General features: G+C 43.7%; 1 protein-coding gene and 1 long non-coding RNA gene across 17 annotated transcripts in view; both read right to left on the reverse strand.

Moving 5' to 3' along the window:
* ERC1 (ELKS/RAB6-interacting/CAST family member 1) overlaps positions 1-18,889 on the reverse strand; it is a 274,696-nt gene that overhangs the window by 47,163 nt on the left and 208,644 nt on the right. The gene's annotated exons all lie outside the window — the stretch shown is intronic.
* LOC122423909 lies at positions 1,388-18,883 on the reverse strand. The gene is made up of 3 exons (XR_006264240.1): positions 16,014-18,883; positions 8,946-8,951; positions 1,388-1,398 (listed from the first exon to the last, which is right to left on the reverse strand). It is a non-coding gene; the product is annotated as an uncharacterized LOC122423909 (long non-coding RNA).

An 18,889-nucleotide genomic window follows, 5' to 3' on the forward strand; every position in this document is an offset into this window, starting at 1 on the left:
GATGGCTGGATGGCATCAACAACTCAAAGGACATGAATTTGAACAAACTCCAGGAGATAGTGGAGGATAGGAAAGCCTGGCGTGCTGTGGTCCATGAGGCCCACAGAGAGTCAGACACGACTGAGAGACTGAACAACAACAAACTCTAATTTTAACTGGCTGCACAGTGTTCAGTTGAATGGATGCTTAATGAGCCCCATACTGTTGGGCACTTGGACTCTCCAGACTTTTACTGAATAACAATACACATACATTTGTAGCCAATTCCTCCCTCCAGGATATAATGACAGCAGAGAAAATCCTTATCAAAAAATTGCCTGTGATATCAAATTTCTTTTCTGAGATGACTTAGAGAACCTTGAAAACACGCAGGGGAACATTTCTCACGTCACGTGGTGCTGCGTGACCGAGGGAGAGCCTTCTGTAATGAGGGAGGGAAGAGCAAAGGGCAGGGGCACACCAGAAACACCTCCACGGCAACTTTAATAGGAACGTGAGGCAGCAGCACACTTGAACAGTTACTATCTTAGAACGTGACACACAATCTCGAAGGCCTGATACCCAGTGCGAGTTTAGAAACTTAGAGAAGAACGGATAAAGCACATGCAAATCCCCTTTCAGGGCAGGATGTATCTCAAGTATCTCTGAGGCATGAGACTGAAAGCCTCCAAGAAGAACTGATCATAGGAGATAGATAAGACCAAAGGTTACTTATTTCATGTAAGCGAATGAAGAAGTAGATGCAAGAACGTCTCCATCTCTAAAAGACTCGCAGTGTATCCAAGTTGAGCCAGGGTTCCCAGGCCTAAGGTTCATTAATTTGGTGTGAAGTCTGTTCCCTGCTCAGACAGAGGCTGAACGCTAAGCACCCGACAGCTCACAGAGTAGTAGATGTTACACAGACCCTATAAACAACACTGTTCTCAAGGAGCTCTTGTACCGCTCTTCTTAAGATAAGCCAGCAAGCATGAAAGCTGCTTTATAGCCAAATATCTTCCCTCCTGAACCATGCCACGTGCCTGTGCAGACAGCTGGACGCCCTTGGTCCCTGACATGAAGAGTAAGATTGTTTGAAGGAGTAAAGAGAGGGAATTAAAAAAAGAAAAGATGGGAAGAAACTTGCTGAAATAAACTTTGTAAGCCATAAACGTGTACCTCTGTATACAGTTATACATACCCTTCCAGGGAATTCCCTGGTAGCTCAGTCAGTAAAAAATCTGCCTGCAGTGCAGGAGACCTGGGTTCGATCCCTGGGCTGGGAAGATTCCCTGGAGAAGGAAATGGCAACCCACTCCAGTATTCTTGCCTGGAGAATCCCATGGACAGAGGAGCCTGGCGGGCTATAGCCCATGGAGTCACAAGAGTCGGACACGACTGAGCGACTAAACCACCACCACCCTCCCAGAGGAAAAGGAGCTCCTCCTTTAGACGGCTAACCTTTTCTTCTGAGACTGAGATGTCAGTGCTCAGACACAGTAGTTCAGAAACAACACTTCACAGAAAAGTATGTTAGGCTCAGAAACAGTGTATGTTGGTGATCCAAACCCAGGTACTAAAAAATGTTTGAATTCTGATCAGTTATCTGATTGTTCACTAATCTTTGCTTTTTGGCTTGTGAGAATGCTATTAACTTACCTAAATGAGCTTTAGAAAGAATAATACTTAGAAATACTCTGAGATATTTTAGAAAACATATAAATAAAACTTAACCTTACTAATTAGGGTTATTTCCAGTTATAATTATCTTGAAAAAAGCAATACAATGATTTCTGCCTACATTTGTTGAACCTTGGAAATCATTTTATTAATATTATAGTGAATTTCAGTTAAACTTTGTTATATTGGTACTTGATATATAAAATGAAAAAAGCATAATCTCCATTATTTTCAGGTGGGTCAGACTCAACACTGGCTATAAATTTTACAAAATTTCAACAAATTACCTTTGAGTGTTATTTTAAGCTTCATTATATTAAAAAGTATAAATTAGTTATTCTTCTTCTTAAATTTTTAAATTCATTTTTGGCTGTGCTGGGTCTTCACTGCTGTGAGGGCTTTTCTCTAGTTGCAGTGTGTTGGCTTTTCATTGCAGGGGCCTCTCTTCTTGTGGGGCCAGGCTCAACAGTGTGTGGGCTTGGTAGTTGCAACTCCTGGGCTCTAGAGCACAAGCTCAGTACTTGTGGTGCATGGGTTTAGTTGTTCTGGGGCAAGTGAGATCCTCTTGGACCAAGGATCAAACCAGTGTCTCCTGCACTGGCAGGCGGATTCTTTACCACTGAGCCACCAGGGAAGCCCTGTGAATTATTCTTGAGTTGTTCATTTATCTTTCCAGCTGGGAAAGTTCCTCTTCCGCTGGTTGGACAGCTCTGGGGGCTCCCTTGGAAGAGTGCAGGAGGCAGAGGACAAGAGCTGGATCAGAAGAGAGAATTGTACTGAATTCAGCCCAACAGCTGTCACTGTCAGGCTACCTTCATATCCTATTTTATTTTCTCAACTAGAGGGCAAGGTCTAGAATAGAAAAATGCATTTCTCACTGATTGTAAGATCTTTTTTCTTTTTGATGTGGACCATTTTTAAAGTCTTTAGTCAATTTGTTATAGCATGGCTTCTGTTGTTTACATTCTGGCTTTTTGGCCATGGGGCATGTGGGATCCCAACTCCCTGACCAGGGATGGAAACTGCACCCCTGTATTGGGCGGTGAAGTCTTAACCCCTGGACCAGCAGGGAAGTCCCCTGAACGATCCTGTTTTGCTTTTTAGAGAAATGAGTTTGGTAGCTTAATCGTGGTCCTGGTTAGGATCACAACAGGAAAGGAGAACCATCCTGCGCACTTTCTATGTGGCAGACTTTCTGTGTCCTTGGATGTGACATCACTCCTGCATTCTGGCAAATATGTGCTAAGCTCATCTTGTCTGTCCATTTCTTGCTCCAGATCTAGAATCAGCCACTTTACCAAAGAGCTCATTTGGTCAGCGGGACACCAGCAGGTTAGGATGCTCAGGGCTGCAGGATTATCGCTGCTTCCAGGCTGTTTCAGTTCAGAGCTGGGAAAAACTTTTTTTTGTAAAGATGAAGAAGATTATGAATGAACAGTAGTATTTTCAATTTAGATTTGAGTCTAGATCTGACCCTTAAAGAAGAAGTTTTTACTTAACTTCTTTTATTTTATACTTCATATATCCTTTTTCCTGTTAAGCTGAAAAACCTTGGTTCCTCACAATAATGATGTGATTGGCTTTTATTGGCTTTATCCATCAGAATAATTCTTCGAAAATACCAATACCAATGTAACCACTATCAATATGCCTTCAGGATGAGCTTTAAAATTTCTTTGTGTTATTTTTCTTCTCATTGGCGTGTATCTTATTGAGAATGTACAGAGAAAGATACGTAATATATAAAGTTAGCTGAAATAATCCTAGGCTCTATGTGGCTATGTCAACAATTTAACAAATAACTAGATTCATCTGTTTACAAAACTCAAGAATTGCTTTCCCCGCTTTCTGATATGACTTTATTTTTATTTATGTAAAACATCCATATGATTCTAGGGTCAAAACTATATATATAAAACTAGGTCCCTTCAGGGAAGACTTGCTTTCAACCCTGCTTCTCCATTCTACTCATTTCCTCTTTTCATAGGAAACTTTGGGGGTAAATTTTAAATTCATCTTTAAATCTTTCTTTATGTACTGTAAGCAGGCATTCACTCTCACAAACATTTCTGCATTCACCCACCTTTCTTACATGAAAAGTAGAATACTGGGGACTTCCCTGCTAGTCCAGTGGCTAAGACTCTGTGCTCCTAGTGCAGGGGGCCTAGGTCCCACCCCTAATCAGGGAACTACAAGCGAACTATATCCCAGGAGCTGCAAGTAAGACACAGGATGGCCAAATAAATAATATTCTTAAAAGAAGAACATTAAATACACTATTCTGCATCTTGCCTTTTCATTTACCAATGTACTCGAGAGATGGCTCCACCTCTCCCTCCATTCTGTTAGATGTACCATAACTGATTCAACCAGCACCCACTGCGGGACACCTGGGTTACCTCCACTCTACTGCTCTTATAATCAACCGGCACCCACTGTCGGTCACCGGGTTATTCCCACCCTACTGCTATTACAAACACTGTCGCAAACACTGCAGTAGCAGTGCTGAGTTACTCTGTGTAATGTCACTCTGTAATTGTGAAAATGTATCTGTATTTCAGGTAGGAACTTCCCACACCCAGCGGTACTCTAAATCTGCTGGAAATTCTGGCATCTTCCCAGGGTCACAGCAGAGGAAAGCTTTTCTCATTCACTGGCAGTAAAAGTTTGGCTGAATTGGCCTTGCTTTCCTTCCCCCTGAACAGCGCTCCTCTGATGTCCCAGCCCCGGCAGAGGTTCTGTTTCAGCTCCCGGCTCATGTCATCCTCATGTTCCATCTCCATTCGCCGTGCGGACCTGATCACAGCCGGTCACAGCACCCTAGGGCTGCTGCTGCTTTCGTGTACACCGTCTTTGCTTCTGACACCTGCGGATTTCCTCTTCTGCCAATAAGCTCAATCACACACATCACAGACTCTGAGAGGGGGTTAAAGCGTATCCAGTATCTTTAGGTTGGGAACAAAAGCATTTCAGATTATCTGAATCAGTCAGATTCTAACAACCTGTCTGCATGTCTTTTCTTCCCATGGATTGAGTCTGTGAGGGTTGGGACAAGCACTCCTTCAGCTATGTGTCAACCTAGTGCCTAGTAAAACCGCTAGTACATGTGTGTGTGTACACACATATGTATCTATATAGTCCTTTTAACACATGTTTGTCAAATTCAAGAATCTATTTCCTAAGGTTGGTACATTTGGGATTGTATTTTACTATTGTTCCAGCAATGAGTTTTATATTTTGAAAGCATTTTCTATGAAATTATCTTTATTAAATAATTCTGTCTCCCCATTTGTATTAATTAAAAATAGACATGCTTACCAAACAGAATTTCTCAAAACTATAAAAAATCTAGCATTATTACCACAATGAGTTGTCTCAGCCAAAAGAAAATGGACATTTTAACTAACCAGCAAAGTTTTATCTCAAATAAAAACATAACTGCTGCTACTTACAATAGCTTCAAAAAGAACCCCAGAATCCAGGCGCTCTGGTTTTTCCTAGCTTCACAAAGTTTTTTCCTTTGATTTCCTCGTATACAAATTGATTTATGTAAGAAAAAGGAGAACTTTTGATTATGGATATTCAGGTATTTGTTTTGGTATTTAGGGGATTTTTTTCCTTAAGGCTTCATGTAATCTTCCTCTCTCATCTCAAGGGTATTCTTGGATATGTCACCATTTATGGCTTTAGGTTCATAGGATGTCTGTTCTTTCTACATATTCTGTGTTTCCTATCAAAACCCTACTTTTTGCCCCACTCTCGGTAGAAAGCAAAGAAAACAAACACACAGCAAACTTTCTATTTTCCTTTAAAAAAAAAAAAAAAAGGAGCTTAGGTGTTTTCATCTTATTATAATAATTCCTTAGTTCTCAGAAAGGTTTGTGCGGGACTCCTTGCCTTCCCAACAGACAATCACATATTCCTTCCTCTTTAGCCACCAGAAAGTATTTATTAATCTTAATACATAGTCCTGCTTATTAGGTACGTCTAACTCTTTCCTATATGCCATGCAGACTTTAACTTTGAACTCTGGAGGGACAGCAGCCTATACTTTCTCTTTTTCAATGAACATTAACATGAAGATAAAGATATATCCAGTGTTTAAAAATTAAAAGATACTTTGTAAGAATTTCTAAGTTTTGAGTGCTGTCCTGTTTCTGGCAGGGCTGTGGTGTGGAAGCAGTACACCAAGGTAAAAACTCAGAGCCAGATCCACAAAGCCACAGCGTTCCAGGAATGAAATAGCTTGTAGGCCAACTTGCTAAACTGACCCAAACCAGTGTCTGAAATGAGACTGTTTAAAACAAAGTGCGACTGAAACTTTATTCCTGATCACTGCCTCACTTTCGAGCACACACTTCTCATCTTTGCAGTAAACCTGAAGCAACCCTATTCCAGTTTTAACGTTACCAGCATCATTTCTTCCAGCTCTGTGTGTCCTTAAAGAAACAGAAGCCCCACCTTTTGCAAAATATTTAAGGGAATGCTAGCCAGATACAGTGAGACTCACCGTCACATCTAAGGAAAGACGACAATGTAGGCAGGTGTTTTCTGTTATTCTAGAAACCAGTGAACAGAGGCCAGGGTCCGAGAGCATTTCCCATAGAGTTTTGTCTACGGATCAGGCCATCTGGGTGGCTAAGCACACAGTTAAAATTTTACAGATATGGGGGCCACAAAAAAAGAGAAGTGACACTATATTCCTTCACATGTAACAGAAAAGACAGATCCCTCCGTTAAAAAAGAAATCTTAGATGGTGTCAAACAGAATCTTAAAAAAATCACTTTCTCAAGAATGGTGGCACAAACCACAGGTATCAATTACAATGCATTTTAACCCAACAATTTCGTGCTGCAAAGCAGAAAAGTTCAGTATTCTCCTTTCAAACAAGACACCCTTTCCTTTAGTAAACATTTATTTAATGCTTTTCATTAAAAACAAAAAAAAAACATTTCCCGTCTGAGAAATAGCTAAGCAGGCAACGGGGTAATCTTCAAAAATTCTAAGCATTTTAAACACACACACACACACAAGAAAAAAAATGCATTTTAGATAAGAAGGATCAAAATTCTTAAAGTGAGAAGGTCTGAGGGAATTTTATGCTTTCTTTTTACAAAATCATGGCCCATGTATGGAAAAGGAATGAATGGAACTGACTCAGAGTTAACTATAAATCGTACACTCACATGCACGTACACTGAAGTACCTTCAAACAAACCTGGGGATGTGAACGCATTTGGGTTCTTAATGGAAACCACCCACGCTGAGAGCAACTGACATAGGGCCAGACCCTCAGCTCCAGCTTGTCTTCCTGTTCTGAGACCTCACCACAAAAGGATTTCTCTGTACCTGTGGGCTCTCACAAACTTTTATACGTGGTTAAGTTGTTGGAATCAACAAACACTGACCAACGCATTCTAGGTATCTTCTCTAGTCTCCAAAGTTACTTTTTTGTGTGTGTGTGAAATTGAGCTAAATAGCTTTTAGTCTTTTGTGTAAAGGAAAATAATCCTGACATTTATTAAAATCAGGCCTTTCTTAAAAAAAAAAATCTTAATTTAAAAAAGTATCTTAAATGATCTCCTATACTTAAAGCTGTAGAAATACTTCACTGATCATTTCAATTAACTCAAGTATTTGAAAAACTTTGATTTCTAGAAGTAAACAAGAAGTACTCGGCATAGATTTGATTCTAATAAGGAATGAATACTCATTAAGGATCATTTAAAAGGAATTAGTGGCTGAATAAATTAGTGAAACTTGACAGCAAACCAGTCAATCCTAAAGGAAAACCCTGAATACTCATTGGAAGGACTGATGCTGAAGCTCCAATACTTTGGCCACCTGATGAGAAGAGTCGACCCATTGGAAAAGACCCTGATGCTAGGAAAGACTGCAGCGGGTAGGAGGAGAAGGGGGCGACAGAGGATGAGATGGTTGGATGGCATCACTGACTCAATGGACATGAGTCTGGGCAAACGCCAGGAGATGGTGAAGGACTGGGACACCTGATGTGCTGCAGCCCATGGGGTTCCAAAGAGTCAGACACGACTGAGTGAATGAACAACAAGAAGACAGCAAAACACACCTGCTACTGGAGGCATCATTTTCTAAAACACATCAATAAGGAACTGGGGCTGGGGGATAGAGTAAACGTGAAGAGGAAGTTTACACAGGATCCAGAGTCACACAGCGTGAAACTCCAAACGTCTAGGAGTCAATAAAAAAGTACACATCAAAGTAAGAACCAGCAACGAGCTGGTTCTCGAACTGAATGAGCAAAGACAACTGTGGTTAAAGGCACGGGGGACCGGAAAATTCCTCCCAACAGCTATTTGGAAGTAGCTGATTAGTGACCACAGCTGGGCTGTGAGGGTCAGAAGTTGGAAGGTGCCCTGGAAGCCCTGCCATAGAGCACCTCTCTTCCACCAGCAAGTCCTGGTCCATCTCCTCTCAGTCCCAGGACAGACTGGGAACTCAGGCTGGGGCAGGGGCGTAGGGACTAGGAAGTGGGCCCTGCATGTGTCCAAAGGTGACCCAACTCTTAGCAACAGCTTCTAGGACATTCTGGGTCAGAACAGCCTATCCAGTTCACATCTCTGCAGCCACATCACCATGGGTACCCGTGTCTGCAACTGGGTTCATCTAATCACCCCAAACTGTAGCTCTATTTTGGTGGTAGTCACACTCCACCCGAGGACCGAAGTCACCTCTGGACTGCCTACACATGTGCATGTAGGTTTCACTTTCTTAAATCATGTAGAAAACAAAAACTACAGTTACAAAACACTGTTACAACAATACTAGCTTTTATAATTGCCCAAGTATTTACCTCTGTTGAGGTCTTTATTTCTCCATGCCAGTTTCAGACTACTGTCTAGTGTCTTTTCATTTCACCTTGCAGGACGCCTGTCAGTATTTCTTGTTGGGCAGATCTAGTGGTCACGATCTCCCGCAGCTTTTGCCTAACTCAGAATGTCTTAATTTCTCCCTCGTTTTTCAAGGATAGCTCTACTGGATATAGGATTCTTGGTTTCTTTTAGTTCTTTGAATATATCAGCCTCCCCAAAGAAGTCTTCGTCTTCTGGATTCCAAAGATTCTGATAAGAAATCTGCTGAAAATCCTATTGAGGATCCCTTGTATGTGATGATTTCTCTCCTCATCTTTTCAAAGTCTGACTACAATGTGTCTCATTTTGAATTCACGTAACTTGGAATCTGCTTTCAGCAAATATGGGACGTTTTCACTATTATGTCTTCAGATATTCTCCCTGCCCCTTCCCCGCACCTCCTCCTTCCCATGATGTGCATGCTGGTCCACATGATTCTGCCCCAGGGGTCTCTAGGCTCTGTTCACTTTTCTTAAGTCATTTTTCTTTCTGTTCCTCAGCCCCGATAATTCCCATTATCCTATCCTCAAGTGCACGGATTCTTCTGCCTGCTCAAATTTGTTCTGAACACCTCTAAGTGAATTTTTCATTTTGGCTAGTGTACTTTTCAACTCCAGAATTTCTTTCTTGGTTTCTCTTTAGATTTTCTCTCTTTATTGATATTTCCATTTTTTCACACACCATTTTCTTGACACACCCATTCCATTTCTCTGCCCATGTACATATATGATAATAACAGTATTTTATTACCAGAGTTATTGTGATGGTAATTTAGGGTTGTAAGCACATAGCTTTTCAAATTTGGCTGCTTAAGAATCAGTCTATCTGATTTCAGATACTGAGTTCTCTCAATTAGACTTCTCTCTCATTCAGTCAACAATTTCTAAAATAATTGTTGAAATGAGAAGATATCTTTTGATAGAACGTGGGGAAGAGATTTTGGCCTGTTGAGATTCTGAATTTTTCAGACTGAGCACAGTCCTTTATGCAAATATATTTTCACTGTAATTTAGGAAAGAATTTATTAAAGTGCTATTTATCACGAGACAGAATTACTGGGTTATGTGGATCACAATAAACTGTGGAAAATTCTGAAAGAGATGGGAATACCAGACCACCTGACCTGCCTCTTGATAAACCCTATATGCAGGTCAGGAAGCAACAGTTAGAACTGGACATGGAACAACAGACTGGTTCCAAATAGGAAACGGAGTACTTGGTCAAGGCTGTATATTGTCACCCTGCTTATTTAACTTATTTGCAGAGTACATCATGAGAAACGCTGGGCTGGAAGAAGCACAAGCTGGAATCAAGACTGCCGGGAGAAATATCAATAACCTCAGATATGCAGATGACACCACCCTTATGGCAGAAAGTGAAGAGGAACTAAAGGGCCTCTTGATCAAAGTGAAAGAGGAGAGTGAAAAGGTTGGCTTAAAGCTCAACATTCAGAAAACTAACATCATGGCATCTGGTCCCATCACTTCATGGGAAATGGATGGGGAAACAGTGAACAGTGTCAGACTTTATGTTTTTGGGCTCCAAAATCACTGCAGATGGTGATTGCAGCCATGAAATTAAAAGACGGTTACTCCTTGGAAGGAAAGTTATGACCAACCTAGGCAGCATATTAAAAAGCAGAGACATTACTTTGCCAACAAAGGTCCATCTCGTCAAGGCTATGGTTTTTCCAGTGGTCATGTACGGATGTGAGAGTTGGACTGTAAAGAAAGCTGAGCGCCGAAGAATTGATGCCTTTGAACTGTGGTGCTGGAGAAGACTCTTGAGAGTCTCTTGGACTGCAAGGAGATCCAACCAGTCTATCTTAAAGGAGATCAGTCCTGGGTGTTCATTGGAAGGACTGATGCTGAAGCTGAAACTCCAATACTTTGGCCACCTCATGCGAAGAGCTGACTCATTGGAAAACACTCTGATGCTGGGAGGGACTGGGGGCAGGAGGAGAAGGGGACGACAGAGGATGAGATGGCTGGATGGCATCACCAACTTGATGGACATGAGTTTGGGTAAACTCTGGGAGTTGGTGATGGACAGGGAGGCCTGGCATGCTGCGATTCACGGGGTCGCAAAGAGTTGGACACGACTGAGCGACTGAACTGAACTGAATGATATAGCTAAATGCTACTGAGTGGCTCAGACGGTAAAGAATCTGCCTGCAATGCAGGAGACCTGGGTTTGATCCCTGGGTCAGGAAGACCCCCTGGAGAAGGAAATGGCAACCCACTCCAGTACTCTTGCCTGGAAAATCCCATGGACAGAGAAGCCTGGTGGGCTACGGTCCATAGGGTCACAAAGAGTCGGACACGACTGAGCGACTTCACTTTCACTTTCCTCTAAGTGAATTTTTCATTTTGGCTACTGTACTTTTCAGCTCCAGAATTTCTTTACGGTTTCTCTTGAGATTTTTCTCTATTGATATTTCCATTTTTTCCACACACCATTTTCTTGACACATCCATTCCATTTCTCTGTCCATGTACATATATGATAGTAACAGTATTTTATTACCAGAGTTATTTGTAATGGTAATTTAGGGTTTTAAGTACATAGCTTTTCAAATTTGGCTGCTTAGAATCAATCAGTCTAACTGATTTCAGATACTGAGTTCTTAATTAGAATTCTCTCTCATTCAGTCAACAATTTCTCGGATAATTGTTGAAATGAGAAGATATCTTTTGATATAAGGTGGGGAAGAGATTTAATCTGTCGAGATTCTGAATTTTTCAGACTGAGCACAGTCCTTTATGCAAATTTATTGTCACTGTAATTTAGGAAAGAATTTATTAAAGTGTTATTTATCATGAGACAGAATTACTGGGTTATTAATGATATAGCTAAATGCTACTGAGTAGCTCAGATGGTAAAGAATCTGCCTGCAAGGCAGGAGATCTGGGTTTGATCCCTGAGTCAAGAAGATTCCTTGGAGGAGGAAATGTCAACCCATTCCAGTATACTTGCCTGAAGAATTCCATTGACAGAGGAGACCAGTGGGCTATAGTTCATGGGGTCACAAAGAGTCGGACATGACTGAGCAACTAATACACACAAAGGATACTGAAATCTCTAACCAAAAGCCCGTGATGATGGCAACACATTTTGGTGTAGCAATCATCAACGCTGGCAGTGGAGTAACACGGTTTGTTCTGAATCCTAGCTCTGTCACTTACCAGCCATGTGACTCTGGGCAAATTTCTCGCTCTCTCAGCATCTCCTCTGTACAATAAGGATAACTGTACTCCACAGGGTGGTTTCTGTGAAATTATATGACTTAATTTGTGTGAAGCACTCAAAACAAGCTTTAATTCAATAAAATTTGGACATTCGTATCTGTGAATGCTTTTTCAAGAAAGCCAGACAGTAGTACAGATGGTTTAATTTGGTCATGTGGGCTGTCCATGGGAAGGGTACTCTGTGACGGTTAGTGCTGCCGTTTATCTAACATCACTCCTCTTGTTTCCTTGATTACAAGTATCACTTAATTCCATACTCGATTTTAATAAGTATTCACATTCTTTCAAAGAGACCAAAAGCAGCAGGAACAGATTCTCTGGCGAGTACTGATTTGATTCCTACCAAGAGAAGCTGAGTGGGAGAAAGGTGAACCACCCTGAACCTGTCTTCTTACTCACACTTAATGAGATCCTCAGACCAAGGTCAAGGGGCTCAGGAAGCAGCTATAAATCATGCCACCTGACAGACAGCGAGGGGGCAGGAACAGGAGGGGCACATGCAGAGGGGCAGGAAATCGAGGCTGATTTATTTGCATTGAGACAATTCAGGAGGGATCAGAAAGATTTATAAATTCCCTGCGGCATCACAGAAGGCGGCAGTCTGACAATAGGAACGGCAAGCGAGATGTGATGCTTGAAATGAGGGGAAGAGAGGGTCTTATCAAATTTTGTGAAGAATCTGCCTACATCTGGAACTGATGACAAAAGAGACGGAACAGATGGAGGGAAGGAGACTGGGAAGAATTCAGATTTCCCCGTGTCTCCCAGCCTCTGGACTTCACCAAACTCCAGGCAGGCAGAACTCATCAAAATGGGATCCATTTCTTTGTAGGATATGAAAAAGGTTTCAGAGGGATAGTGAGTAACCAGGATTTTTTTTCAAACTTTAAAATGCAATATTTACTACTTTCGTAAGATAAGCAAATGTCTATAGACAGATTTATACAATCCTTACATATTGTTTCCTTACGCTTTACAACTGCTTCTTTTAAAACTGTTCCTAATTTCAGCAGTTAGCAGATAATACAGCTATAGGTAAATATACCGACTTGTCAAAAATTGGAAAATACAGACTTTAGACCTCAAAATCAGTTTTATCTATCCATCCAATATTACAGATGAGGAAGATAAGACCCAGAAAGGTTAAGTGAAGAAGCTTGTGACTTGATTAAGAAAACCAAAAGAATAAATTTGTGTCCAACACTTAGATATCAAGAGATTTATAAATGAAGGGGGTCAAAGAGTAGAGACTTCCAGTTATTAAATCCTGGGGCTGTGATATACAGCATGGTGATAACGGTTAACAACACTGCCTCGTATATTTGAAAGCCGCTGAGAGTCAAGATCTTAAAAGTTTTCATCACAAGAAAAAACTGTGGTGATAGATGTACACTGACCACAATACACACATAAATACAATTACTCTGTTGCACACTGAAAACTAACATGATGCTGTATGTTGATTACATCTCGGTTTTTAAAAAAGAGTGTCACGTGTGGATTCGAGGTGTGGGGGGAATGGGTGCTGGGTAACAGGGGCTCATGTCTTGCACGGTCACAACGAGCTGGAAGTAGATGATCTTATTTGAAAAGCAGAAACACAGAGACAGAAATAGAGAGCAAATGTAGGGACACCAAGAGGGGCGGTGGGGTGTGTGTGGGGGATGAATTTGCAGACTGGGATTGACACAAATGTGCTACTATACATAAAACAGGTAACTGATGAGAACCTACTGCACAGCACAGGGGACGCCACTCACTGCTCCTTGGTGACATGAGTGGGCAGGAAGTACAAAAAGAAGGAGACAGACGTGTACACACAGCTGATCCACTTTGCTGCACGGCAGACACTAATACTGTAAAGCAAATGTACTCCAATCAAAAATAAAACAAAGCGCCTGCCTCCCTGGACAGCTTTTGCCCAAGAGAGGGCAAATGTGTGAGGGCAAATAAGCAAAGGATGGCTTTCCAAAGGCAAGGAAGAAAACTGATTCCATGGCTAGGAAATTCCAAACTACAAAGATGAGTCTTGAAGTGAAGATTAAAGCAGAGATTAAGCTGAGGAAGTAGGAGGCAATTCCAGGGGGAAGGATGGGGAACGGAAAACGCTTTGCATCCAGTTCCTTTCAAATAAATCTGGATGCCATTGGCAGGAAACATGGAGCTGATCCTAATGTTTGTGGTGGTTTAAGAGGAAGAAGTATGTATACTGAAGACTTTATGTAAGACTTAATATGTAAGAATCTAGGACTGAACGGAGGCAGGATAATTAAAACGAGATGAGCACGTTTATCTGACCAAGTCAGCACAGGCAGTTGAGCCATGAAATAGGGATTGACCTGTAATTGTCTACGCTGTCAACTTCTGGATGCAGTATATCCTAACCAGACAGGTTTCACTCTCCACAGAGGGGATAAGGGCTCACAGGATAGCTGGGAGGGTGGCTTGTGGACACAGCAGGTCCAGGACAGAGCAGGCAGGCCAGAGCCGCACACGGAGGAGGGTCCTTCGGCCATGCTGGGCACCGTGTGTCCTCCGAGGAATGACTGCCCTGGCCAAGCACCTGACTTCAGCAACATGTGGGGAGTGGATACACGGACGGTCCCAAGGCTGGCCTCGTCATCAGGAGGAGGTGCTGGGTAAGAGGGACACACGTCCAGAGTGCCTGCTACAGCACTCATGCTCCCTCTGCACTTGCTGCTTGCTTGCTTTCTTTGTTCACTGACATTGTAGCTTTCCTGTTTCTGTTCTCTTCTCATAGAACAAAAAATCATTTTATTGTTCTCCCTTCAACATCAGAGGTCACTTTTAAAAAAATTAATTAATTGTAATTGGGGGATAATTTCTTTATAGTATTGTGGTGGTTTCTGCCACACATGAATCACCCACAGGTGCACGTGTACCCCCATCCTGAATCCCCCTCCCACCTCCCTCCCCATCCCATCCCTCTGCGTTGTCCCAGAGCACCGACTTTGAGTGCCCTGCCTCATGCATTGAACTCACACTGGCCATCTATTGCACATATGGTAATATACATGTTTCAATGCTATTCTCTCAAATCATCCCACCCTCCCCTTCTCCCACAGAGTCCAAAAGCTTGTTCTTTACATCTGTGTCTCTTTTGCTGTCTTGCATATAGGGTTGCTGTTACCATCTTTCTAAATTCCATACATATGCATTAATATACTATATTGGTGTTTCTCTTTCTGACTTACTTCACTCTGTATAATAGGCTCCAGTTTTGTCCACAGAGGTCACTTTTTTAAAAAAAAATTTATTAATTGTGTTGGGTCTTAGTTGCAGCACTCAGGCTTAGTTGCCCCATGGCATGTGGGATCTTAGTTCCCGTACCAGGGGTGGAACCTGTGTCCCCTGCACTGGAAGGAGGATTCTCAACTACTGGACTGCCAGGGAAGGCCCTAGATGTCACTCTTAAGCTAGTTTAATACTCAGATGAATGGCTTTCCCAGCTGCTCCAGAGCTGGTGGCCAGGGCCCAACGCTGGGGACAACGGAGTGCCCAGGAGGTCGCATCCCAGACAGAGCCTGCTCAGGGGCACCACTGTCTGCTAGGTCGGCCCTGGGCACACACCTCCTCTGGCCTGAGACTGGTGTGTGGGTGATGCTGAGTCTGGCAGAAGGAATCTTGATGTCATGGGGAGCAAACAGTCACGCATGAGGGCCCCTTGCTCAGAGAGGGAGCGCTCAGAGCGTTCAGTCCTAAGTCCTAGAGTCTTCAGTCCTGAGGATGTGGGGGTGAGTGAGGGAACGGAGATGAGCACATACTCAGGGGTCAGACCTACTGATCTGACGAGGAGCAAGGCCCTGAACACAGAGGAAGAGGGCGACAGGCCTGGTGAGGACACACCTGTCCGCCCCCACAGGCCTCTTGGGGGCGGAGGCGGCAGGAGACAAGCGGGCTCTGCTGTGACGTCTCATCTGCTTTCTGAGGTTATAGCAGTCTTCCCGAGACCTGAGCAGACACTTGAAATCACACAGCACGTATTTCTCCACGTCTCAGTGTTTCCGAGCCGTGCCCCCTCTGTCACATGTGTTCCTGTCCAGGGCTGAGCAGTGTCTCACGCAGGAAGACACTGCTATTTGCTGCTCACTCACTGCTCAGGGTGGCCAGCCTGCAATGACCCTGACGCTGTAGGGCAGGTGGACATGGTCCACAGGATGAGGGGAGTGGTGGTGGCCCCACTGAGACGGGTTATAACATCCTGGCTGCTCTCTCCCCTCCCTGGATTGCTTGCCTAAGGGGGATCCAACCCCACATACTGAGCCACCCCATAGAGGAGCCCAAATGGAACAGAGCCCAGGGCCATGGGAGTAACTCTGGGAGGAAGCCCTGTGGCCCCAGCCACGAGCCAGGTAAGTGCAGGCCTGGCCAAGAGCTGGACTGCGTGTTCATGGGGGTGCCGGGTGAGAATAGCCAGCCTGAGCCGGTATCCTGGGCCTGCGTGGCGGCTGTCAGAGCCCTCAGTTCTGCCTGATGAAGCCACAAGTTGGGGGAGCACCGTGAAGCTGGCCCACGGGTCACAGCAGCTCCCTGGGACGGGTCACCTGGTAACCAGGTGGCAGACACAACGTGGTAACAGACAGTTACTTAATGTATGACTCACCGAATTCAGATGCTTTTCCATGCTGGATCTACTGAAAATACTTGGGGCAACAGTAAAGTACCTCTTTTCCATTGAGAACTTCAAGAGATCAGGGAAATTAAGCGGCCTTGTAATGCTTGACAAGTAAAACACACACACCACAACAGAAAACTAAGGATGCTTACGGAAATACCCGACTGAAGAGGACAGGGTCTCCAACTTCTGAAAGGACCCTGTGAGTGGCCGGGGGGCGGGGTGGGGGGGCGGGATGCAAGGAAGGAGAGTGAAAACCACTGTGAAAAGACTGTAGGGACAGAAGGTGATGTTTGGCCTGGGAGAGCCCGAGGAGGCTTGGCATCAGCTCGCTTCCCCCGGGGGAGACACCTTTCTGCAGGACATGCACCGGGACACCTCAGCTTACCACACAGCTGTGTGGGACGCACTGCCTGTCTGGAGATCTTGGTTCTCTCTGGAGACACTAACTGATCTCCACTAGCTGTCCCCTGATAAAATGGGGGCGGGGTGCGGCAGGGATGAATAACATATAAACATACAGACACAGGGCAGCTCACTTGAGTTTTCTGCAGCCGCTGCAGAAGCACAGGTATGTTATCTACCACCCCTCAGACTCCTCAGTCAGCTGAGCAGGCTCATTCATTTGAAATTCTTCTACTGAGTGTAACAGAAACTGATCATTTGTTCAGAAAATATGACATAAGGACCAATTAGAATCAATCATGGCTCTTAAAATGAGACAGAATGAGCAACGTGGGACTGAGTGACAAAGCAATATTTTCTTTGTTCAGTTTCCTGCTGTACTATGAAAGAAGTCTTTTTGGTCAGACGAGGTGATATGAAAATGCTTATGTGTCAGAATTCTTAGAAATGCTGAATAAAATAGGTGAACCTTCCACAAAGGGGAAGCTTTCCTGATCCTGCATCACCAGCACCCAGAAGAGGACAGAAGTTCACGTGACTCCGTCTCTTAAAGGGGTGATGATCCAGGGGTCCCAGTGCTTAAGTGGGTATTACCTACATAAAAGTGAAAGTTGCTCAGTCATGTCTGACTCTTTGAAACCCCACGCTCTATACAGTCTCCACATCAGAATACAAGAGTGGGTAGCCTTTCCCTTCTCCAGGGGATCTTTCCAACCCAGGGATTGAACCCAGATCTCCCGCATTACAGGCAGATTCTTTATCAGCTGAGCTGCAGGTATTACCTGCGTAAGCGGCAAATATTTTTGTTCATGAGACTGGGTTGTTTTTGCTGGTCACCCTTCCATCTTGTAGAAGGGGACACCTTCTTGTGTTTTCTCAGCAAAATCAGTCACACAAATAAAGTCTATTGATAAGCAATTTTAATGTCTACAAATAGAGAAAATTTCCTTATTGTGTAAATACTGATTTCTGCTAATTCGAATGTTAAATATTATGCTATCAACTGACGACTGATCCTCGAGAAGTAGAAAAGAAGAAATTCCTTAACTTGACAAACTCTTTTCTACTCCGATCACTTCAGGCAGAAGAGCAATCGTGGGCAGCCAAAGTGCACATGAAGAGTGATGGAGCAGCAGGGGAGGAAGTGAGCAGGTGGGAGTGGACCCTGCCAGCGGTGCAGGACTGGCCCCTGAAGTGGGAGCAGCACAGATAAAGAGGACTCGGATTTCAACAGTCAGCTTTCTCCTTACTTTCAAAGGGGAAAACATTCCCCCCCACCCAGTTTTAAAGTTGTGGTAAAGTATACATAAAATTTACCATTTTAACCCTGTTTAAAGCAGTGTATAGTTATGTCTGTTAAGTATATTTATATCGTTGTGCAACCATCATCAAAGAGGAGATTTCTAGTTTTTATTTTCACAAATAAATGGGCTCACAAAGTATCCAGCATTAAATCTGGGGAAGGTTTTGGGTGGAAGAGAAAAGGGCAAAACGTTTCTCTCCCTGTCAGAGCCCTGAAGAACAGGAAATCAGCTAAATGAAAATATACTTGGTGCCATCTGATGAGATGCAAAAAACAAACCTTCTCGCCAGTCGGTGGTATGAGCGCATCTGCTCCACTTCACTGCCGCCTGCCCTGACATGTGTGGCCTCTGGACCTGGAGGCACGTCTCAGGACTCTGACAACCCTTGAAGATACCCCACAGCGCTCGCCAAGGCCATACAGTGGCCAGTGCTGTGGACCCCTGGGGCCTGACCCAGAGAGACGTGCAGAAATGAATAAGAACCACCACCAACCAAAAACACCCTTTTCAATTCAAGTGGGCAGAACTGCACTAATTTCCCCCAGCCACTGCAAAAGTTAAGAAACATTCTCCTAAGATGTGTGACACCTCCTCAACCAGTCCTCTTACCGAGAAGGCTCTGTGCTTCCTGGACGGAGCCAGAGGCTTGAAGGCTGAGGGCTCTGCTGGGGAAGACGAACTGGACATGGGTCAGACGTCTGACCTGCGGGCACAGCTGGCAAAGATGCGGGCAGCCCCCACCCCCTGCCC

Source organism: Cervus canadensis, chromosome 21, assembly GCF_019320065.1.
Source record: "Cervus canadensis isolate Bull #8, Minnesota chromosome 21, ASM1932006v1, whole genome shotgun sequence".
Taxonomy (NCBI): Eukaryota; Metazoa; Chordata; class Mammalia; order Artiodactyla; family Cervidae; genus Cervus; species Cervus canadensis.